Source organism: Canis lupus, chromosome 10, assembly GCF_048164855.1.
Source record: "Canis lupus baileyi chromosome 10, mCanLup2.hap1, whole genome shotgun sequence".
Classification (NCBI taxonomy): Eukaryota; Metazoa; Chordata; class Mammalia; order Carnivora; family Canidae; genus Canis; species Canis lupus.
The window spans coordinates 45845392-45871920 of record NC_132847.1 but is presented as its reverse complement, the minus strand read 5'-3'; the positions used below and the strand labels follow the sequence as shown (position 1 = coordinate 45871920).

At 35.4% G+C, this 26529-nt stretch overlaps 1 long non-coding RNA gene across 1 annotated transcript; it reads right to left on the bottom strand.

Moving 5' to 3' along the window:
• Positions 1-7378: 7378 nt before the first annotated feature.
• On the bottom strand, positions 7379-17863 carry LOC140640950 (uncharacterized). The gene is made up of 4 exons (XR_012037545.1): positions 17742-17863; positions 17302-17498; positions 9322-9480; positions 7379-8471 (listed from the first exon to the last, which is right to left on the bottom strand). It is a non-coding gene; the product is annotated as an uncharacterized lncRNA (long non-coding RNA).
• Between the last annotated feature and the right edge of the window lie 8666 nt (positions 17864-26529).

Below are 26529 nucleotides of genomic sequence, written 5' to 3'. Positions count from 1 at the left end.
TGAAGTTTATGCAAGCACAGATATTACTCCAAAGATGTTAGAGTAGAAAAGACTTTGTATATTGAACCTATATATTGAGAAACATATGTCAGCTATTAGAAACAAATAAATGACCATGTTATAGTTCTGAATAGAAGAAAATTAGTTCTATCTTGGTGAAAGATGAATGGAATTGGAGGCTTTTAGGAGGAGATGAAATTTGAGATGAAACTGAAAAGCAGGTGATTAATAGAAATGAAGAGCAGCAGGTCATCTACCAGGAGAAATAGCATCTCCTTCTCAGAATTAGTTAGGTATGTAAGAAAAATTGACAGCGGTTTTATTTACTTGGATTATAATTAATAACATGAAATTAGGTTGGAAAGGTATTAGGGCTAGCTTGTGAATGACTTCAAATAACAAAGTAAGGAATTTTGGATTTCAGTAGATGCTGAGGACCCATTTAGCATTAATGAATAGAAGAAAGTCAAGATCAAAATTATGCTTCATAAACGTAAATCCTTTGACCTCAATATTATCAGAAGGAGAATTGATGTAGCAAGAAAATATAAATGAATATTATGAAAATCTAATTCATTTTCATTTATCAAACAATTATTAAAGGTCCACTGACTTACTTGGGCAAAAATTAGTGAATACCTAAATTAGACCATTCAAATGGGAGTGTGACAAGTGACATACATGACATCTCCATTAAAGAACAATTTGAAAAATTCTTTTTTAAAAAAGATTTTATTTATTTATTTGACAGACAGTAAGAGAGAGAGACAAGCTGGGATAGCAGCAGAAGGAGAGGGAGAAGCAGGGTCTTCATTGAGCAGGGAGCCCAACGTGGAGCTCAATCCCAGGACCCCTGGATCAGGACCTGAGCCAAAAGCAGATGCTTAACTAACTGAGCCATCCAGGTATCCTGAAAAATTCTATGTTGCGTACTACTAAAAATTCATGGCAGTATATGAATTAAGAATATACTCAGGTGCCATAAACAGAAATTACAACTAATAGTAGCCTAAACATATAGGATTTGATTTTTCTCACATGATATGAAGTCCATAGGTAGATATTGCTAATGTTGGTTCAGCTTCTGAAAAATATTGTCACACCCAGGATTTTTCACTTTCCTTTAATGTTTTGAGGCTATTGACTGCTATTCTTTCCTCTGATACTTCATGATCACAAAATATCTGTCACATTTTCAATCCAGATCTCTGGTCAAAGAAGGTAGGGGGAAGCACAATGGCAGGCAATTCTGTGAGATTTTCATGAGAAAGAAAAAGCTTTCTCAGAAACTCTCCCTCTGCATTTCCATTGGCTGTGACAGGGTCACATATCTAACCCTACCTGAAATGGAGACCCTCAAAGTGGAAAATGAGAACAAGATATACAGAATACACTGCCCTGGGCTGGACACACTGCCCCTCACAAAATTCACACCACCAAATTATGATCCTCACAAACAACAAAAGCAAAAATTAATAGGTAAGGCTGTATCACACTGAAAAGCTCCTGCAAAGAAACATTCAACAAAATGAAAAGGAAACCTATGAGATGAGAGAAAATATTTACAAGTCATATACCTGATAAAGAGATAATATCCAAAAAAATATAAAGAACTCCTACAACTTAAAAGCAAAAAGACCCCTAACAATCAAATTTTAAAATGGGCTGAGGAACTGAATAGACATTTTTTTTCCAAAGAATTCATACAAATGGCCAACAGATACATGAAAAGCTGCTCAACATCTCTAATCAAGAGGGAAATGAAAATCAAACCACAGTACATTTTAGATTATATTATAAAGTTTTAGTAATTAAAATAGTATGTTATTGGCATAAAAACAAATATGTAGATCAGTGGAACAGAATAGGGATCCAAAAATTAACCCATGAATATATGGTCAATTAATTGATGAGAAAGGATAATAAATAAAAAAAAATCCATCAATAAATGATGTTGGAAGAACTGGATTATGACATTCAAAAGAATGAAATTGGATCTCTGTCTCATGCCACGCATGCAAATCGAGTCAAAATGGATTAAAGACTTGGTGTAAGAATGGAAAATGTAAAACTCCTAGAAGAAAATATAGGGGGTAAATGACAATGATTTTCTGGATTTGACACCAAAAGTGAAGGCAGCAAAAGCAAAAAATAAACAAGTGAGACTACATCAGAGTAAAAGCTTTTGCTCAGCAAAGGAAATGATCAACAAAATGGAAAGGCAACCTATGAATTGGAAGAGAATATTTGTAAACCACATATCTTATAAAGTAGTTAATATCCAAATTATATAAGGAACTAACACAAATCAGTAGCAAACTGCAACAACAAAAAACATACAACCCAATACAACACAATTTACAAATGAGCAAAAGACCTAAATATTTTTCCAAAAGAGATATGCAAATGGATAACTGGTACATGAAAAGGTGCTCATCATCACTCATCATCAAGGAAATGCAAATCAAAACCACAATGAAATATCACCTCACACCTGTTATCAGGGCTATTATCAAAAAGATAATAGATAAAGATAATAGTGTGGTGGGTGAGGATGTGGAGAGCAGTGCTTAGGGAATGTTAATTGGTACAGTTACTATGGAAAACTATGGAAGTTCCTCAAAAAATTAAAAATATAATTATCATATGATCCAGCAATCTCATTTCTGGGGGTATATACAAAGGAAATGATAAGAGGATCTCAAAATGTATCTGTACTTTGATATTCACTATAGCATTACTATCAGCTAAGATATGGCCAAACTAAGTATCTCTCGGTGGATGAATGGATAAAGTAAATGTGGTATATATATGCAATGGAATATGACTGAGCCATGAGAAAGAAAGAAATTCTTCCATTTGTTACAGTATGGATGAACCTGCAGAGCATTATGCTAAGTGAAGTAAGCCAAAGAAAAACAAATACTGTATGATATCACTTACATGTGGAATCTAAAAGAGCAAAAGTCATAGAAACAGAGTAATGTTGATAGTTACCAAGGGGCTGGATGGTGAGGGAAATGGGGAGATTGGTCAAAGGATACAAACCTTGATTATAAGAAGAAAGAATTCTGGGGATAGAGTGTACAGCATGGTGATTATAGTTAATAATATTGAATTATATACTTGAAAGTTGCTAAGAGAGTAGACCATTAATGTTCTCACCACAAAATAAAATGATATTTGTGTGACATGATGGGTGTTAGCTAATTCTATGGTAATAGCCATTTTGCAATATATATGTATATCAAATAAACATATTGTACACCATAGTGTTTTATGTCAATTATATCTCAAAAAAGCTGGAAAAATGTTATTCTGCTATTGAAGAGAAAGTAGAAAACTGATAACAATCCTAAGAGAATTTTTCACAGCCACTCCCACCATACACTCTATATACATATAAAAAAGATGGTGCTTGATCTCAAAGAATATATGTGATAGCTGTGAGAGTATTATATATGCCCATAAGAAATGATTCCTTTTAATATGCAATTGAGAACTTCCATCTAATGTGTGGAATATATTTTCCATTTGTTTGCATATTTTTAATTAAGTTGGCCATTCTTTGCTTCTCCCAAAAATTCTTTGATCACATACAATGAAAAATCTAATATAAGAATGGACAACAAAGTCATACAGAAAATAGGAAAAAAAAAAGAAATAGATGTGATCCAATGAGATAATTATATGGCACACGTTCTGTATTTCATGGCAACTTAGCCAAAAGTAGAGTTAGTAAAGGATTTCTCATTATTTGACTTTCTTTAAGTAAACAGTTTTATTTTGAGGAATAAGCTTTCTGTCATGGAAAACATGAAGGATTAATATGAACATTTTAGACTTTATATGAAAAATATTAACAGCAGGAAGCTGAGATAAGTTATGACGTTAGTAAGAGTGGCTTCCTATAGAGTAAGTTTTCAGGTATAATTGATTTATCATTCTTTCCCTTAGGCTTCACTACCTGAACCTGATCATTTTACATTTATTTTAATGATCTTAAGGTTTTAGTATGACTACATCTTCAAATGCCATATTTCTGAGATTTCATAGTGCATTTTTCCTCAAAATAGGGACTAGATCTCCCTGGTTCCCTATCATATTTCCTTTGTATGTAGAAGGCAGGCAATACATATTTGTTGAATAAATAAGTAGGTGAGATAAAAATAAGAATAAGTGATATTATGCTTTTTCCTCAGCAGTGATTCTAGAAGTTAAATCAATATTCTACATATGGAAGGTTTTGCTATCAACCCTAACAGTTGCAGTCACAACATTCAGTCTTAAATGGCTCCTGCCTCCTTTTCATCTAATATTCCAAGGCATCCCACATGGTATCTGCTACATTGAGTCATTCAGTGGAATAATTAATGTTCTCCTGGACAGAGATATTCCTGATAAGAGTTAAAACAATATTATACTGGTATGTTATTTCTGATTCCTTCAGCATCAGGATAGAGTTTCTTGAACTAAAAAAAATAAAAGGTTAGCATATCCATTACACTACTCTTCCTCAGTATTAGATGCTCTAGGCAGCCTTTAGTAAATGCTGTATCATGGCTAATTCATAGTTCTGTTCTGAAAGTAGTGCCTCAGTACTCTGTCATCCATTCATGTGCTTCAGAAACAAGCTGAACAAGAAGTTAGGTGCATTTTGTTGTCAGTGTTGAGGACGCTGACTTTCATTCTTGCTCAGACAGATGGCATTCACCCTTTTTCACAAAGATAGCCCACAAGGATATTTGCAATCAAGCCAAAAGTTCTTCCACAAAAATTAATTTGAACAGAGTTTGAATCTGCTAAAGCATTTGGAAAAAAAAATCAAAACCCCAGATTTATATACACTAGCACTTTATGGAAAAGGCCATTTGGCATGAACAACTTTAATGGTAGATGGTAACTGCTCAACTGCTTTGACCACATGAGAGCCCATCGATGGTGCCTCAATAACATAAGTGTACATACATAAGTTGTATACACTCCTGAGTGTATTGTATTATATGCTTAATATACTTCACCTAAAATTATTTTAAATGGAGTGAGAAAGGGAGGTGTGGTTAATGGAAAGAAAATTGCTAACAATAATTCTGAAATTTTGAGCTCCAATATTAGAAGAATCATGCTTTTCACAGAAAAAGGAAAGTAAACCGAGAAAAATGTATTCCATTTTGGGAGTGCTAATCTACAATGCAATATGGAACTCTTCTTGTTCAGGAATTGTTTGAAACCTGAATTAAACAGAAGTAGAAGAAAATGTGCACCAGTTCTTAAGCAAAGCATTTAGTGAAAAGCAGTCATCAAGACAGAGTTCGGGGGGGGGGGGGGCGGAGGGGTGTTGTGGCAATAATCCAGTCAGTACACCTAATACTGATTGTCTCAATTTGGTCCTGCTTATTCTTTATCTCGCACTCATTTACTGTCTTTATTTGCCTTCACTCTTTTGGCTTTATATCCCATTTCCAGTCCTGAACTTGTATCCCTGTACCTGACAACCAATTGAACTTTTCTGGCCTTCCATATCTTGTCTCCATATTATGCTCTCCTTATGAGTATCTGATCCAGTCCATCTAAGAGAATTTGGACAGGTCATATCTCTTACCTTTTAGGAAGATGAAAGTATAGTGTTTAATAATAGCTTTATGGGCAGGCCAGATTTGTTCAAAGTAACACTTTATTAGAGTAATAAACAATGCATTTAATCATGTTCTACTTTTTATGTCATGCAAATGCATACACTTAATAGTAAGAGATTACTTAGAGCAGTAGCCATGAATCACAGTGCCCCTGTGACAGTCTTCAGAAGGTACTAGGAAAGAGAGTCAAAAGTGCTTTTGACATAATACAAATTATATTTGCTAATACCCATTGAATTCTTGCCATCTTTCAGATACTGTATGGAAATCTGGTAGCAAATATTAAAATAGTAAAGATACCTGGAACATTTCTGATTGGTTCCTACTCTCAAAATGATGAATATAGGAACATATGAATATACAATTAGGAATTAAATAATGATTACTTTAATTTACACATTTCAAGATTATAAAACCTTTTTTAAATTTAGTGTTTTATAATGTGTAGTTTTGGCTTTTTCTATTTACCTTGGATAAAATTTGTAGGAGGAAAAGCATTTGCACCTGAATTTCCTGATTAGTAAGTAGCACTTGGTGGTGCTCAGAATGGTTCTTTCAAGTAGTAAAGATAATATAAATATCTCAAAACACATAAAATAGTAAAGGGCTAGTATGAGTGCCATTTATATTTCAATTCTTTTTCAAATGTTTCTCCCCTCATGTGATACCTCCTTTCTCTATTCTCCATCTAGAAACTTCTGCCCATTCTTTGAGACCTGGCAGCTATCTATTCTGTCTTAATGCTTAATAAGTGCCTTAAACTTAACATATCCCTAATTGAACTCATGATATGTGTTATTCCTTTGGTTCTAGAGTGAGTATTACTCGGATCTTGCCTAAAATATCTTAAAAGCAAGGCCCAAAAGGATCATACACTTTTTAAAATAACTTCTATTATGGCTATATGTAGTAAAGATAATATAAATATCTCAAAACGTATCTTTACTACTTGAAAGAGCCATTCTGAGCACCACCAAGTGCTACTTATTAATCAGGAAATTCAGGTGAAAATGCTTTTCCTCCTACAAATAGCCAGGTCCAACAAAGTAAAATACGTAATGCTTAGCATCCAGTCAAAAATTACCAGGGTTACAAAGTAGCAAGAAAATACAAAATATAATGATGAAAATAATCAGTCAAACCAACTCAGAACTGTCACAGGTGTTAGAATTAACAGACAAGATTTAAAACAGCACTATAATTATATCTCATATATTCCAAAAAATTAGAAATATGAAAGATATTTAAAAACCCAGTCAAACTTGTAGAAATGAAATTATAATGTATGAGAAATACACTGGGCAAAATTAACAGAAGACTCTACATGGTAGAAGGAAAGAATAGTTAACTTGAAGATAGAGTAGTGAAAATTATTGAAAATGAAATGCAGAGAGAAAATAGACTGAAAAAATGAACAGACATGAGTGAGCTGTAGGACAATATTACAGGCCTAATATACATATAATAGCATTCCCCAGGTAAGTGAAAGAGAGCAGAACATATTTGAGTAATGCTGTAGATAGAACTCTCACATAGCTCCAAGATTTCCCAACACCTGATGAGTCTACCCCTGAGTAAGCCTCAGGGAAATGTATGTGGTAAATTTTATTCTCTTGATTAGATTACATTATATGGCATAATTAACCTTAAGATGGAGTGATTATTCAGGTGGTCCTGGACCTAATCACATGAGGCTTTTTTTTTTAATTTTTTATTATTTATTTATGATAGTCACAGAGAGAGAGAGAGAGAGGCAGAGACATAGACAGAGGAAGAAGCAGACTCCATGCAGCGGGAGCCTGACGTGGGATTCGATCCCAGGTCTCCAGGATCGCACCCTGGGCCAAAGGCAGGTGCTAAACCGCTGCGCCACCCAGGGATCCCTCGCATGAGGCTTTTAAAGGAAACTGTTTTCTAGCTGCAGAAGAGAAAGTTAGAAATTTGAAGCACAAGAAGTATCTAACAAATCACTGCTGGCTTAAAGTGGAGTGGCCATGTGGCATGGAATACAGGTACCCTCTAGGAGCTGAAAGCATTCCCTGGCTGACAGCCAGCAAGTAAATGAGAACTCAGTCCTAAAACCACAAGGAACTAAATTCTGCCAACAAAAAGAATGATTTTGGAAGAAGATGTTTGTACCCAGAGCCTCCAGAGAAGAACTCAGGCCAATAATTTAATTTCAAGGATGTGGAGGAATTGGAACTCTCATATACTGCTGGTGGGAATGTTAAATGATATGAATACTTTGAGAAAAGTATTCCAACTTTTAAAAAAGTTAAACATACACCTATCATATGACCCAGCCATTTCATTCCTAATTATTTACCCAAAATAATTGAAAGCATATGTTTTAACAAGATTTGGTGTGTTATGGAAAGTTTATGTGTATGGTAGTCCCCCTACCCATTATCCACAGACATGCATCCCAAGATCCCCAGTGGATGCCTGAAACCATGAATCATACCAAAGCCCATATATACTTTGTTCTTTCATATTCATACATACTTATGAAAAAATTTAACTTATAAGTTAGGCACAGTAAGAGATTAACAACAATCATAAAATAGATCAATTTTGTAATAATATACCATGACAGAAGTTATATGAATATAATCTCTCTTTCTAAATATAATCTTATTATACTAACTTACTATATCATTATATTTACCCTTCTTCTTGTGATGGTATGATGATAAAATATGTAAGTAAGGAGATGAAATACGGCAAGTAAGGTAGGTATTGTGTTGTAGCATTAGGCTATTATTTATCTTTTGACTGTATGTCAGAAGGAAGATCATCCGCTTCCATGCTACATTTGACCAAGGGTAACTGAAACTGTACAAAACAAAACCACAGATAAAGTAGAGGGAACTACTGTAATAGTCATAAGGTATAAACAATAAAAATCCCATCAATTGGTGAATAGATAAATAACAAATCCTATTCTATATATACAGTGGAGTACTACTCAGAATAAAAAGTAAGGAGTTATTGAGGTGAGGAGTTATGCTACAATATGGATCACTCTCAAAACAATAATGCTGTGTGAAAGAAGCCAGACACACACAAAAATGAATATTGTATAATTACACTTATGTAAAACTCAAGAAAACATAATTCTAATCTATAATGACAGAAAGCAGATCAATGGTTGCATGGGAATGGGGGTGGAACAGGTACTAGTGGAAGAAATTAGTTACAAATATGCATATGAAAATTTGGGGATGATAGATTATATTTATTATCTAGATTGTGATGATTATGTAACAGATGTAGATATGACATTAAAATATATTGAATTTTTAATGTTGAATATGTGTGACTTGTCTTCGATTATATCCCAATAAAGCTGGAATTTTTTAATTGAAGTATAATTAACATACAGTATTATATTAGTTTCATGTATACAGTGTAATGATTCAGCAATTTAACGTTACTCTTCAGACCCTGGACTTTTAAACTAGGGCTGTACAAAGGTGTACTTGGAGTACTTGAAATAGTGGGATGACCATGAGAGATTTTATTCCCCCTGAGACAAAATCTATTCAAAATTTGAGGAAATTTTTTATATAATAAACACCTATATTATAGTCTCAAATACAAAATATCCATGAATTAACCAAACAAAACATGAGGTGTTAAAGACATACTAAGATAATTTTAGACAGTTTCTTTTTTAAATTACCAGTATGGGGGATCCCTGGGTGGCGCAGCGGTTTGGCGCCTGCCTTTGGCCCAGGGCGCGATCCTGGAGACCCGGGATCGAGTCCCACGTCGGGCTCCCGGTGCATGGAGCCTGCTTCTCCCTCTGCCTGTGTCTCTGCCTCTCTCTCTCTCTCTTTGACTATCATAAATAAATAAAAATCAAAAAAATAAGTTACCAGTATGCTTTTAGCAGAGCTCAAACCTGCTGAGACTTAGCTGAGATATATCAGTGGGTAAAGAGAGAACACCAAGACTTGGTGAAAGCCAGAGAGAGAAGAGGTTGACTACCAACGTGAGGTTATCATACCATATGGTTCTGGGGACCATAGTGACCATGGATTTGAACTGGACTGGCATCGCTCTTCTGTTGACTTCAGGTATAAATTAGTTGAAGACATGAAGGACAATTTTCATCCTTTTGAGGGTTGGACATACCATGGGTACAGCTAATCATGTTGGAGTTAATAACACAGCTCCCGGAGTAGCAAGAAGCTAAAGCTGATACCTACTATGGAGACTGAGCCAATATAGGCAAACATTGTGGCTCATGTGGCCTCTGAATTCTTATCTCACTCAGCTAATTGGTTCTATTGCAGCAAAAGTAATTCTCCACTCTACTCACTTTGGGGCTGAAATTTTCTGCCTTGATCTGTCTTTGCTAAATAACTTAGAAAGCCTAAGTTTGGCCTCTGAATGAAGTAATCATGACAAGAAGTGTAATGACTACCACCAGCTGGCAATTTGAAGAATGAGAATATAGGAGAAAAATATTCTTTTCCCCATCAGTTGTTCTTTAGTCTCCAGATATCTTTTTTCTGGAAACAAGGCAGAAGACATGGGAAAGGGAAGCTCTGAGAAAAGCCATAAATGCGTGAGGAAAACATTTCTTATTCTCACAATTCAAAAGAATGATGTACCATTTTGTCACTTTATCTTGAGAAAGACCATTAATAAAATTGAGTTAACACTAAAGACTTAGTCATGAATTAGCCACTAGAAAGAGACATACTTAAATTGCAAATTACTTTTAAAGTCATTAACCACCCCAAACTTAATAAAGTGAAATCTTCACACTGTTAAAGCGAGTAACAGATGTTGTTTTTAATGTTTAATGAAAAATATTTATCTGCTGCTATGATAAAATCCTGTTTCCCTGACCCTCTTTTTAACTCTGGCTAGGTTTGTTATGTTACATTAAAACGTTCTTTTGCAAGATGATCAGTACATTGGTTTTTTTTTTTTTTTTTTTTACAGTTATTCAGGCTCAAACTTAAATAAATGTTATTTTTTGGAGCTCTCCATAATGCATATTTGAAGGGCAAGAGCAAGTCTATAGAAATCTGTGAGAGTAAAATGAAGAAATGGCTTTTTTTTTCTTCAGCCAACATGGCAGATGAAGAAGATCTGTAACCACAGAAAAGCATGTCTAATTAGTGCAGCTTCAAGCTATGAGAGAGACTGAATTGGCAAAGAGCTTTCTCTTGGATGATCTTTTCTTTTTCTTGGATTATTTAAAGGAGACTAATTTCTTAAAGCCCTAGGCAACAGGGTCACAAGCAGTAAGCAAAACTTGTATCAAGAGAATAATGGTATTTCAATGTTGAGGAAAAATACCATCATAGCCAGGAGGGAAGCCATCAAAACTTAAGCTGCTGCAATCTGGAAGCTTCTCCTCAGGACCTGTTTATTGCTGGTTCACTGTTTTAAGCAGCATAAAGTGCCAAACGAGTGGCAGGTGGGAAGGTTATGTGAAAAACTATCTGCATGAGTTAAGGGACTGTAAAGGTACAAAAGGCAAACACAGAGGGAATGAAGCCCCCTGAAATAAAAGATGAAAATGTTAGTGAGTTCTTCTACTAAGAGATAAAACTAGCTTCCATCCATGCAGACCTAAAGTGAATCACCAAAGTAGGTTACCTCATTAGCCGGTGTAGATAGAGCTCCTTCTGATTTGAAAATGTGTTATACATTCTCAATTTTGTGTAATAACACAGAGAATACACCTTGATTTCACCTTCTAGTCTTAGAACTAGCTCCTCATCCTTTTCTTTCCAGCTCCAAGAAAGAAAAATAGCAATCAAGGGCGGGGGGGGGGGGGGGGAATGAGAGAAAAGCATAAAACATCAATTTAGCCTCCCTGAAACATCTGCTCCCATAAGAAAGGAACACTTTTTCCTTCTTTTAGATAGATCCTGGCAGATTGAAATATTAAACAATCAAAGTTTGCTCTTATCAGTTATATTGTGATGAAATGCCAAAAGTAATCTTATCCTTGACCACAGATGAATAGATCATTACCTTCTGAGGAACTGCAAAGATGACCTAGAAGGTTGTGTGGAATATAAAGATGTTATAGTTAAAAATGGACTATGACTAACAATTCACATCTACATATATTTACAGAATATAGCATCTATTATAGGCCAGGAACTATGTCAAGGACTTCAAGGAGGAAACACACAAAGATGGCTACAGCATAGCCCCTGACTCAAGGAAGTTTAAGGTTTAAAAGAAAGATTAGAAAAAGGACATAAGGGGACCCCCGGGTGGCTCAGCGGTTTGGCACCTGCCTTTGGCCCAGGGCGCGATCCCGGAGTCCCGGGATCAAGTCCCGCATCGGGCTCCTGGCATGGAGCCTACTTCTTCCTCTCCCTGTGTCTCTGCGCCTCTCTCTCTTTCTGTCTATCATGAATGAATAAATAAAAAACCTTAAAAAAAAGAACAAGGACATAAACTTCAATAGGCAGAAAAAAAAATCCTTTAGAATTGTTCAAAGATGTTTAGATGAGGAACTCTGAAGTTTAGAGAGAGACCAATTAGTCACTCACCATGATTTTGTGGATTGAATAAGGTTTCCCCACAACCCAGCCCAGCCCTACAGAAAGGTCAAGGTTGGTGATTCAGGTTGGGAGAACAAATGAGCTAAAGCATCAAGTGTGAAGTATGAGGATACTTGGAGATGCCGGCTGGGATGTTGAATGTAAGAGTTGTTGATGAGAAAAATGTCCTATTATGTATTTCTTCAGCATACCATATTCATGGCTGGTATATTTATTCTAAATTCTTTCAAAGAAGAATGGCATATATAACAAAAAAAATGAAGAAGCCATATAAATACATGGAATTTCCCAGAGTGATTGCTTCTTTGTAACCAGCACCTTGTTCAGTAAGTGACATTACCAGCATCCAGAGAGGCCCCTCTCCATAACCTCTTTCATTCACACCCCCACTGATGATCATTATCCTTATTTCACCATCACTATAGATTAGTCAGTTTGAAACTTAATATAAATGAAATAATATAGTACATACCTGTGTTTGGATTCTTTACTCAATATTCTCCTCTGTGTCCTATGTAACTGTAGCTTGTTCTTATTGATTAGTATTCATTTGTATGGACTTGAAGGGTGATCTGTAGTTGATGTGACACTTGAACATGTGAAGTTTTTGTTTTTAATCTTTTCAATCAAATAAATGGATCAAAACCAACTCAGTTCCAAAATGGGTAAACAAATGCAGCCACTGATTAACTTAAACATGTACACAATGAAGTATTTGTTATATTCAAGTATGAATATTAATCAGTAATTTTCCAGGATGTCTGGGTGGCTTGGCAGTTGAGCGTCTGCCTCTGGCTCATGATGTGACCCTGGAGTCCCATGATCAAGTCCCACATGGGGCTTTCCGTCAGGAGCCTGCTTCTCCCTCTGCCTATGTCTCTCTCTGTGCCTCTCAAGAACAAATAAAATCTTTTTTAAAAATTATCAATAATTTTTCTTATTAAAGATGAGTATCCACTCTGATGAGAACACTGCAGGGTGAATTGGGTCACTTCTGTGTTCTCTTTGATTGCTTCTACTTTGTTTCATACACTGGCCTGTTTGACTTTTCTTTGAGTTCTGTACTATTGCCAGTGATGGGGGGAGTCCTCTGATGGACCATACATGTTATATTCTAGTGCAAATTTTTTGCTCCAACTGAAAAGCATTGGGACTTCTACTAACTTTGTCACGTTAAAAAAAAAAAAAAATCCTTGCACTTGTTTTGTTTCCCAATTCTAGAATAACTCTGTTGAAAACCCTTACTCTCTCCGATGAAAGGAAGTGTTATCTTCCTCTTGAGGAAGCTCTGTGTTTTGAGCAGGAAAAACTAACTTTCAGGGCTGCCATCTGGAAGGTTTCTCACTCAGGAAACTTATACAAATTCTCTCTCTATTGTCCTCAAAAGGATCGTCCATCCCTGAATCTGTGACTCTCACAGTGTCTTACACGGTTAATGTTTATCTGGGGGAAAATAGCAGTTCTTAGGATCATAGGCAGAACTTCCCATCTCAGTTACCAATTCTAATCATTACCTCCTTCAATCCCTGATATCTGCTTCTATATGCTTTTGAGAGGAATAAAAAGAAAGAACCAAGAAAATGGGGACCAAGGAAGATGGCACTTTCATACTGGATTGTGTATATGTTCGGAAATTCAGTAAGAAATTTGAAGACTGCGGGGCATAGTACTCCATGGGAGCTCCAAATACTACTTGTCCCAATAGATTGAGGTTATTTAATTTTTTCCTTTTTTCAATTTTGGAGAACAGAAAAAGTAAAAGTTAGCAGTGTGAGAAATGTTCCCATTTTAATCTTTCTTGCTACTGTGAAGCTGTAAATTTTTGGGAAGCATTAAAGTTCATTTCCTACTGTCCATTCAAGCTACAATTCCATTGTATGTAAACAGTGGATTCTATCATTACTGTATAAAGAAATGTATTAATCAATTGGGTAGAACTAATAGATAGTTTGGAACTTAAATACCACCAACAATATCTCCATAAGGATATGAATATAGGCCAAGCATCTTAAGGAGAAATACTGTTATAATTTTCAGCATGTGGCAGGACTCTTTTGAAATTATGTTTTATTGTAATATTCAGTTTATTCCAGGAGAGCACTTACCCTGAATGCAATATCTTACATGATAACACTTAATATAATAATACCACTGTTAGAGAGGGTATTTTAAAAATTATTTCTAAACAATAGAGCAAGTGTTGAATTTTAATATTATAAGTGAGAACTAGAATAGAATGTTTATATATTTAGCATCAATTGAAAGCCCATTACTCATCTATTGATTCCACAAATGTTTATTGAGTGGTAGCTAACGTTTGTGAGATGTTGGGAATATAAAGTTAATTAAATCACTTGTCCTCTATTTCAAGGAGTTAATGGTATAACCTAGGAGGCAGTGAACAAATAATCATTGTGAGATATATTTCACTATGGAACTATCTAGCACCTTTGGGAAGTCAGAGGAAAGATGTTTTTGTTGTTTGTTTTTGTCAAACTTTTATATGTAAAGCTTCCCAAAAGTTTGAGCTGGATGGATTTGGAAGACAGGATGTTTTAGAAGTGGAGGTTGGGAGGCAAATGCAGTCCAGAGATAAACTTTATCTCATTCATCTTCACAGCACTCCTAAGAGGTATTATTAACCGTAGTTCACAAAAGACATATATAGATTTCAGTACTGATTTCTGGCTAAAATCCATTGTATATAAAAGCCTGTTCACTCTTCCACTCTATAAAAACTGAGGTGTTAATCTGGAGGTGACTTTTTAATACCATAATTTTTCTTGTGTAATAATTCACAATTTCAAACCATCTTCACATTAGTCATCTTATGCTATATGTTATAAAGTACAGGGTAGGCATCTTTTTGCCCCTTTTCCTATGGGAGAATAGCTTAGAGTGATAAAGAAATGGACTCAAGTGTGATAAAGAAACGGACTCAAGATACTCCAGATTTAGAAAGTAAAACCTAAGTTGTTCTAACTCCCATGTTGTATTATTTTTGTGCATTCTCTTATTTCTGAGTCTCACAGTTACTATGACAAAATGGAAAATTACTATGGTGTTTTTATTCTGATAAGGAGTTTATCATATTTTAAAAAGTATAGTTAATAAAAGTTGAGAAAACAGTTTTAATGGGATTAATTCAAAGAAGAATGGAGGGCATGAATTTAAAAATGTTAGCATGCATGAAAAGATACAGGGATCTTGGAAGGATATCTAAAAAGTTTATCACATAGAGCTTCATTCTTTTAAACAGGGAAACAACTTTTTCAAGTAGCTTCATGACCCATTTGCTACATACAGGCTGAACAAAATATGCTCACATGTTTCTAAGAAACAGATGTTGTTTGAGCCCTCATAGCATGCTGTTACTTGGTGCCTCTACCAGTTTAGGTAGGATTTAGCCATAAATCATAACTGAAGAAAAAAAAATCAAACAATCCATGGGAGCTTATATTTAAAAGAGGGTTGCAAAAAAATAAAAAAATAAAAAAAAAATAAAAGAGGGTTACTTTCAGAGAATATGTCACCAACTAGTCAAAATTAATCCACAGGACCACATTGTATGCATGAGAAGTGATTTTATATATTCTGCACTCCTGTCAGCTATATCTCAGGGGTTATGAAGAATACTATAAAGTTGAATCAGTCATGTATATTGAGACTGATAGTGAACAGTGGGTACTAATGAGTCGATCCTAAAGATGTTCAGAAACCCTAGTTAAGTTAGTGTAGATGAGGTCGTAGTTTTCATTTTTATCATGGATTTTATTTTCTTCTGTCAAAGATGTAATAATACTGAATAGACTTTAAATGACATAAAGCTCCATAATACCTTCATTTTTTATATCTCATTAATTACCTAACATAATGAATGCCAATCCAGAAATGGAAATGCAAAAACAGGTTACAATGATGGACTATAAACCTTGCCTTTTGCTGACATAAATTTGAAGACAGTGCACATTTAAGATGCTTCAATAGTTAACGTCTAAGGGAAATAAGATTTTGCAAAAACCAAATTTAATGCTTCCTACATGGATGAGGTAATAAGTTTGTAAAGCATCAGACAATCTTTTTCTCTCAGATTGGCAACTTTTCTGGCACATCTTCCAATTGTGTTTTTTCATGTGGGTGCCAATTGTCTTTTTTTTAGAGACATGTACATGAATATATGAGAAGAAAGAGAAATAAAGTACAAATGGGTCCTGTGTTTTTACTACAAAGTTATATTAAGTTTCCATACTGGAACACCTGTGGACCTCTAATTCCCAAACCTAATTAGGTATCAGAACAGTCGTAGTAATGGTCAGAATATAAGTCTGGGGCTGCCATCTTTTCCTACTGAATCGGAACAAGTGTTGGGTTGCTCATGAATCTATATTTTTAATCTTCTCCATGATGATTTTCATGCACAGCTAGCTTTGAGAAACACTATAAATACGCTTAACAAATACTGTCTGTGTACATATTTGACCCTGAAGATATTTGTAAATATTTGTAAAGTTTCTTTTACGTTATAAAGTATATAAAAGAATAATTTTATAAGTATCCCCCAACCCAATATCAACCTCTTAGTTAAATGCTATAAAGTGTTACACACCTAGCATAGTGCCTCTGGGTAGCTAGTTGTGTTGGTTTAGCTCCTGGATAGTAGTGAGCATGAGAGTTTCCAAATGTAAATTTTATCAACATCACCTCACTGTACTGAAATGGGAAGCATTAACTTCCAAGGGGGGGCGGGCGGGGGGAGCATGTGATATCAACTCAGCAGTAGCCCTTAAGAGCACCTTTCAGTCTTGCACATAGCTACATATAATTATAGTAATCAGCACTGATTACACTCTTAAAGTTTTTCTAGGTACTTTTAAATATTTGCAAAATTATTCAATATAATTTTCCCCAAAGAACCATGAGGTATGTGTTATTTAATCTACTTTCCAGCTAGGAAACTGAAGATTGCACAGAGGTATCCAACTCTATTAACAGTATTTTTAAACCAGCAAGATAATAAAACTACCACATAAATGTAGTCACTTGGCAGGTAACAATGATAACAAAATGTTGTCTTCATAAATATAGATAAAATTACTAAGAGCAAAATATGTCAGACCCACCTTCCTGACTACCGAGGCCAAGGGACCCTTCCCCCACACTTTCTCCATCCTCTGACATGCTTGGTTCAATGAGGGGAGCCTGCTGAGTTTGGGACTACATCAATCAGGAACTGTAGGGCCAGTGGGCATTAGAGACCTTCTATTAAGTTTTCTTATGAGTCACTAGTGAAGCATAGTAGTTTCCTGCCTCTGGCACTCTGTAGGAAAAAACAGAAACAACAGGCAATTTGCCCCTGTCACATAGATTAATCAAGAAAGGCATAACCTTTGTATCTTTGGCTGGTCTCTGATAAGGGGAAAAGGGCATTGTGATAGATACCGGCAGGAATCACTTCAATCATCTTTAACAGTCCTGGGACATAAGGCAAGGAGCTTAAAACTTTCATTTAAAACATGTTGTTGTTTTTTTTTTTTTCTATTGAAGTTTCTGTAATTATTACCTGTGCTCCTTCTATCATGCCCTATTGTGAACAACTTCAAAGAAAAGAAGCAAGTTCTTTAGATCAAAGAAAAAAATTGACTGGGGGAAAAATGGATTGTCTTTCTACTAAACACACACACATATTCTGTTGTTATGGCAACATAAGATCTAAGAATGACACACCAAATAATATGGTACCCAAGCGCATTACTACCGTCAAATGTCACAGTAAATGTGCTTCAGCTTCTGAATATGACATACCAGGTTGTTTCCTGTTCCTTTCAGTTCTTTTACTTAGGCCAAAGCAACTTACTCTAATGGGAACCAAATATCATCCATCACCTTTCTTAGTGGATGTTTCTTGCATGAAGAAATCCACTAACTCCACTAAAGAGATATGCCACAGGATGAAATCTGAGCTCGTTCTTAACAAAATAGCTGCTTATCCTTTAAAACCCATTACATCGTATCTATATAGCAGTGTGTCCAACTCGGGAATTCATTTGTATATATATATATATATTATTTGTGTTGGTGTGCATAACCTTGGATTGGCTAAATATGTGTAGACAAAGTAAATCATACTTATGTGATAAAGTAGTGGATGGAATTTTACCATTTTTTGGATGCTGCTACATGTTTGTATAATAGCTTTATTCTTTATATTATCTCTAATATGCTTACATATGTTAATGTTTCATTCTTGGTGCTGACTTAAAACTATACTGTGTGACTTTGCCAATGAAAAGACCAAAAAAGGGGGGGTAGGATAGGTTATAAGTCAACAGCAATTTTCTGTAAAAGAATATCGAGACATCACAAGTGAAAGGTCAGACATCTAGGAGATCTTAGAGATGATGGAAAAAGATCACACATCTTAAAGAAGCATGTGAAGTACCAAGCTCTAAACTGCAAGACTGAAATTGGCTTCAGGGACTGTTCCCTCTTTCATGTGGGAGCAGAAGCAGAATAAAAAGGAACGGCTATTGGAGAGTGGAACCTGAGGCTTCAAAGACATGTCCTTGAGTGTGTGTCATCTTCACACCCTACTACCCTTCCTTCTCTGATAGTTTACCTTCACTCTGCACATGATGGGGAGGAGTTTAAACTAAGAATTTGTCTCCAAGATGTGTAAATATAGATTTCTGAATCATGCCAGTCCATTTCCAAAGAGTCTTGTACATTTATCCTTAGGAGCTCATTTAGAGAGGAATAAAAAAATCCATAAAATAGCTATTCAGTACTGTCAGCTAATTCTACTGCTCTGGTCCCTATTTATTTGAAAAATGTGCCATCACACAGTATATTTGTGATAGGACTGAATTAAGGGTGATAATACTGAACATACTAATTTAAAATATATGCTAGAGCTCTTAGCTTAGTCAAATACACTTAATGTTTCTCTTCTCAGTATTATTCTCACCAACTAACCATTTCAAGAAATAATTTAACACTGAGTGCCGAGCTCTACACTGATAAAGGAGGTCTATCGTCCCCAAAGCATTTGCTATCAGTTTACTTAGAGTATCTTAAAATGCCAAAGAAAATGAAATTCCAATCCAGTAATTTAGCCATTGTGCTAAATGTATTTTCTGATGAGATCGCAGCATATTACTGAGGACTAAATTAGAAAGTCGGTGAAAATGGATTGGAAAATAGAAAGATAGTATAAGGAAGACAAAGATAATAGCACAGTGGACACAGACGTCTGTGCCTGTTGAAACAATACTCTATACGTTATTTTTATTTAGAAGTCCAGGTTGCTGTGTGGCACAGAGCATGCAGGACTTGCCCATAGCAGACAGGAAGGCATAAAGCCATCCTGAGAACACCTACAAATACCTGCTCCAAATGGAATTTACCTATCACTGATACAAATGAAACGTTGATTCAGGAAAGTTCCTGGGCACCTAGCTGGAGAGAATGTTGATTTCCAAAACACATATAAGGGACTTGAGCTTCCTACAGATGCTGAAATCCCCACCAACTTTTGAAAGGTTTTCCCCTCATATAGGAAGACAAAGGAGGAAAAGACAACACTCTTCTCATTTTTCATTTTTAGGTAGGACTGGCACAGGTGTGCTGCTGTTCCCTATAATTGTTACTGTTCAGCAATTATAAGGTTCTGAAGAACCTTAGATTTCAAAACACCCTCCCTCATTAATCATCAGTTCCTCACACTATAAGATCAGTTCTACAAGAAGTTCCCCTAACTGAGCTAGAAAGACAGCATTACACACACACATACACAGAGGATTGATTTTGTTATTCCTTACATTTATTGGTCTACTCTATATGTTGAATAATTGACTTAATATAAAGAGAATCAACACTAATATGTACTTAATACGTAAAAGTAATTATAAAAGGGGATGATCATTTTGAGTGATTTATATCCTTGAGTTTTTTTTACCATGTGAGCACCTATTACCACTAGCAGGAAAAAGAATCATAAGAACATTGATTTGCTTCCATAATAATTGCTTAGAAATATCAACCCACGTAAAGTCATATATTCACCTACTGTCTTTTGCACTCAGTCACTTTCATATTTGTTTGTCATTTCACTTTCCTTCTCTGAAAACTGCTTGTTCTATCTGGACCTGCTTGCCCTGTCTTTCTCCTTTCTTGCTGCCGTCTGTGTATATTTTTCTCCCCTTTCTATACTCTAATTTTCTCCTGGCTCCATTCTACTTTCTGTGCCATTCAGTTACTCTCCTTCTTGATTATCACTTCTCCTTTGTCCTTATATTCATCCTTATCATCTCATTCGTCTTTTCTTCTCTGATCTTTTTATCCCTCTATGACAAATTTATGTTCCTCATATAATGGATGTTTTTCCCTTTTCTCATATTTTAAGATTTCTTTTCTACTTCTTTCCATGATTATTCATCTCCCTTATTTTTCTCAGCTAGTTTATTTTTGTTTTGACTCCCTCTTCTCCATTTGGTCCTCACTTTCTTTGTTCTCTCTTCTTATGAGGAAATACCCAACTTATACATTATATCTTGTTTTTGTCGATTTGTTTTAAAGATTTTATTTATTTATTCATGAGAGACACAGAGAGAGAGAGGCAGAGACATAGGCAGAGGGAGAAGCAGGCTCCATACAAGGAGCCCGATGTGGGACTCTATCTTGGGACTCCAGGATCATGCCCTGAGCCAAAAGAGACGCTCAACCACTGAGCCACCCAGGCGTCCCTTGTAGATGTTTTATAAGAACTTTTCCCATTCATTAGTTCTGCCCTCTGCATAGTCTCCTGCATAAATACTGAAGTGATGTTACTGATCTCTCAGTCCTTACAAAGAACATTTTCTCTCTCTCTCTCTCTCTTTTTAAGTTTATTTAAGTAATCTGTACACCCCATGTGGGGTTCAAACTCACAACCCTGAGATCAAGGATCACCTTTTCTTTCAACTGAGTCAGATGCCCCAGGACATTGTCTTTAATAAAGTAGCCTAGGGGCAGCCCTGGTGGCTCAGCGGTTTAGTGCCACCTTCAGCCCAGGGCATGATCCTGGGGACCCAGGATCCAGTCCTACATCAGGTTCCCTGCATGGAGCCTGCTTCTGCCTCTGCCTGTGTCTCTGCCTCTCTCTCTCTCTCTCTCTCTCATGATTAAATAAATAAAATCTTAAAAAAAAAGAAGTAGCCTAGGCATGAGTTTTTCTATATATGTCATTAGAAGCATTATTACCATACATTTCATATTCCAGCTTATATTTGAATGACTTGCTCCAAAATCTGTAAAGATTGAGTTCAATTTAACTTCAAGGAAAGTTTCCCTGATCAAATAGAAATTGGAGGGTTATAGGAAGAGTGAGTGCTACTAATTGAGGAACTATCTCATGCATTTTTAAAAATACAGACCTAGCATATTTTTAATTTAGCTTAAATTAGGTTTTAAAAATTATTTTATCACTTCCAAGAATTGGGTCTTTTTTCTAACATTATTTTTCATATATATAAATAAACATATTAGTTCAAGTAAGTTTCACTTGATTATCACAGAATTTTTCTTAGATAATTGTACTATTTTTACTTTTATGTTATATCACCATGATAATATTATACACTCTATTTTAGTCTTCCATTTCTGCATAACAAATTACCATAAAATAGTAGCCTAAAAGGGGAGACATTCACGCTTTCACAGTTGTAGTAGGTCCTACTGACTAAGCCCACCTGGATAATCCCCCTTCTTAATAGATTAGTAATTTTATCAGGGAATTGATGCCCATTGTATTCACAGGCACTACCTGCATTCAGTGAGAGGAGATTATCCAAGGTGTGTACACCAGGGGCAGGAAATGTGGAAGCCACTTTAGAATTCTCTTCTCACAGATCTTCAACTCATTCAAGTTTTAATGGGAGAGCCCAGTAAGTAGAATGTGAGTTCTCGGTAAAATCAATATCCCTCATTATATGGGGAAATACTCACGTTATATCCATCTTTACATAAAGGCTTTTTTTAAAAAAAATATTTATTTATTCATAAGAGACAGAGAGAGAGAGGCAGAGACATAGGCAGAGAGAGAAGCAGGCTTCCCACAAGGAGCCTGATGAGGGACTCCATCCGGGAATCCTGGGATCACACCCTGAGCCAAAGACAGTCAACCGCTGAGCCACCCAGGCGTCCTATAAAGGCTTTTGTTAAATAAAAATATATTTGCATTTTATTAAATGTTTTGGCATCTTTTGAGATCACAACAGTTTTTCCTTCTTTGACCACAATATTTTGTTACAGATTTAAAAAACACTAATTACTGGGTCAGTTAGCTGACTCAGTAGGTAGAACATGTGACTCTCGATCTCAGGGTCATGAGTTCAAGCACCACATTCAGCATGGAGCCTACTTAAGAAAAATAAATACAAAAAAGTAATTATTATATCTTGCTCTATTATTTTGATAATTATGTTAAAGTTTTGCTATGATTTTTAGGAATTTGAATAGATACATATAGATATAATACTATAATTTCTGAGTTTTGTTATATTTTATGCTCTTGGTTACTCTTATTTGATAAAATTTATTGAGAAGCCTCCCATTTTTCTCACAGATTACATAATACTTTTATATGTATACATGGTCTCTTCAAGTTTCAAATAAATTCTTTTGTTAGACCTTTTCTAATTTTTTATTTTGGCTGTGTATGTTTTATTTGCTTCAAATAAATTTCTTAACATGTGCATCACTAAAAAAAAAAAAAAAACATGTGCATCACTTACCTAGTACCATGTAATGCTCTGTAACAAATCAAAAATATCAGGGGCATGAACAATAAACCTTTTTTTAGCCCACAAATCTTCAACTTTTAGCTGACCTGGGTTTGGCCCAGATGATTCCACGTGGACTTGGTTATGTGCCTGTGTTTAGCCGTGGGTCACTGAGACAGGTTTTCTGACTTTGGCTGGATTTGTACACATGTCTAGAGATTGGTTGGCTGTTGACTGATCTAGTACAGTGTCAACTGGGAAAATTAGAGCAATTAAATTCTGTTCCACATATGATTTTTTGTTATAGGCTAGACCAAGTATGTTTTCACGACCATGGCAGAGATTAAGAGTAAGAAGCTGAAATCATGCAAGCACATCATCATGCATCCACATGCATTACACTGATTCTCGTTGGCCAAAAGGAAACACAAGATACACCTAAAAAGAGTGGTAAGCCCTGATAGTTCACATGGTAAAAGGCTCAGATATGAGCAGGGTAAAATTTGACATCCTTAATATAATTAATCTTCCACAGCAGACAAATTTAATGATAATAATAGAAGCTCAACTTCAAACATGCATAGTTAAGAGCCAAACTGCTTACTGATTGTAACTTACAACTTAAGGATCACAAGCCTATCTAGCCCTATTAAAATTAAAAGTAAACTCAAGATAAAAGGAATTATTCTTGAGCTTTCATTCCCCTACTCAAAATTCTCACTGGTGCCTCATCTCCCTCAGGGTAAAAGTGAAAGTTGTCTCAGTGGCCTTTAAGATTTTTATACTATTCCTCTGTCATTGAGCTTAACTTTTACTTCTCATTCCTACCCACACTCTACTTTTGTCAAACTAGTCTTCTTTTAATTCCTCAAAAATGCAAAATATGTACAGTTAATTCTTGAACAGTGGGGGGACTTGGGGTGCAACCCCCCATGCAGTCAAAAATCCATGTATAACTCTTGTCTTCCCCAAAACAACTACTTATAGCCTACTGTTGACTGGAAACCTTACCCATATTGATACATACACATTTTGTATATGTGTTATATACTGTATTCTTACGATTAAATAAGCTAGAGAAAAGAAAATATTAAAATAATAAGGAAGAGAAAATACATTTACAGTTCTGTAATATATTCATTGAAAAAAAATCCACATATAAATGGACCAGTGTAGTTTAAACCTTTGTTGTTCAAGGTTCAACTATAGCACTTCATGGTTTTTACATTGTGGTTGGCTCTTTTGAGAACACCCTCCCCTCATTATCAACAAATTCAAGTTTTACTCAAAATACCTTTTCAGGGACACTTTCCATTGCTACGTTTCCTGCTTTATTTTTCTGCATAACTTTTATGACAAACCAATATGCTATATGTTTCAATGATTTTTTTTATAATGTACCTACAATAACTACCTTATAATCTCCATTAGGAAAGAGATTTAAGAAACAAGAAAGAAAGAAAAAGGGGAGGGTGAGGGTGAAAGGGTAGAAAGGATTTCTCCCTATTTTGTTCACCATGGTATAGCTAAAACACAAAGGAATGCTGGGAGCCAGTTACTCACTATCTATATTTTTTAATGAATTCATGTGCCTATAATAACAAATCAATATGAATTCTTTTAGCTTGGTTCAAGGTTTTATAAAATCTTCATACTTCCTTTATGTAAAATAAGTGACTCTACCTTAAATCCTGGCTGTAACTATCACAGAAAGGCAAGTTTTAAGCAGTATGAGAAGCAAAATAAAATATTTTGCAAATAAAGGACTCGTGGAAACATCATCATATTTCCCTGGGCATGGGGTCCTTTCCCAAATATAGTTTGTGTTGTATTTTAATGAACTGCCTAAATAACTCTGCAGATTCCAGGTTCCTATTCCACAAATTTTTTGAATTAAAATTACTAAATTGGTATTATGACCCTCAATTATATTAAATCAAGAAGGCATTAAGGCCTTCAAGCAACAGCAATTGAATTATGTTCCAGGCACTCTGCTGGCAGTGGAGGAAAAAAAAAAAGAAGGAACAAAACTATTTTCATCCCTCAGATCATATTACAGGATTTTTTTAAAGTAGCTTTATCATGTGTAAAAAAAAAAAAAAAAACTACAAGAGCTCGTTAAGATTATTATTAAGATATTATTTTATCTATTGAATCACATTTCTCATCTTCCATATTAATTATAATTTGTTGGTTACTCTCATCCACTATGTCCGGTTGATTATCTTAAGGAATTCTGCTCTGTATCCCCCCCAATTTATATTCATTCTTTTTCTTCTTGTTCTTTGTTCATTGTCATTGTTCTCAAGTGTCATGTTAAGTCTCGGGGTTGGTTTGAACACAATTATAGCACGCTATTCCCTTTTCTTCCAGAGCATGTCACATTCGTCAACATCATGCATTCTCCTTTTATACTTTTTAAGCCTTTACATTTTGACTTCTAGTCACACATGCTTATCTCTGTTTCCTCCCAGATGGCTACTAAGATGATACTGAGGATACAAAATGGTATAAACCCACAAGGACAAAGATTATGGGAAAGAGTGGCAGATACATTGGGAAGCAAAGGGAGGAACGATAATGAATTCAGCTGGGTGCAAAACCTAAAACCTCAGATGCAGAAAGGAGAATACTGAAAATGAAGCCAGTTGTTCCATGACAAGGGATTTTTAAAAGGTTTGGGGCTTAGAAATATCAATTCCTGGAGTAGTGAGAGAAGTGAGTACAAGGCTTTTTAAAAACTGCTATCTGCAGTTCCACGGATGATCATTCCATAGCCCCATCTAGCTAGATGAATGCCCCCATGCAGAAGACCAAATGTTTACACTTTGGAAAGATTTAATAGTACAGAACTAGCAGTCATTGACTCAAGTGTGTTGGGAAACAGAGATGGAGTATGTGCCTGAAAATGGAGATTTCATAGAAGGCCTCGCACTCTTGATCCTTTTTGTTCTTAGAATGGCTGCCTCCAGGTTAAATATCCCCAAGCAGAAGTCTGTTGATTCTTTCCTAAAGAAACTGGATAACCACCAGCAAAAATACCATGACCTACAAACCTGTGGGTGACCTTGTCAAATAAGTGCTGCCTCCTTCCTGCCCCAATCAGTTGCTAGACAGTGAGACTCATCCATAACAATGCTGAATGTGCCTGCAGAGCTAGTAATAACTCTTCCATAAGAACAGACACCAAGGGTAGTAGAGGGTATTATTGCCAAAATGTTCACTGGCCCTTCCCATGGGACATATTCCTTTGGAGGATAATTTTTTCATCCCATTGACATAAACCTTGTTCATGTGATTTGCTTTGGCTAATGAAATATGAACAGAAGGGATAGGTGCTTCCTCTGATCTGAAGTTCTAAGCTATCATGTGATTTCATTATTTGTATTTACTTTCTGCATTCACACCAACAATACATAGGGAAGTGGCAAAATAGAGGAGAAAGATAGTGTAAGAAAATTTTGGTAATAGAAGTACATGAAATATCATGCTAAAATGCCTCTTAAGTGCCCAGGACAATAGATAAAAGTAGACTCACACAAAGACATATCAAAACACCATCAATTAAAAGATAATCCTATAAGATTCTGG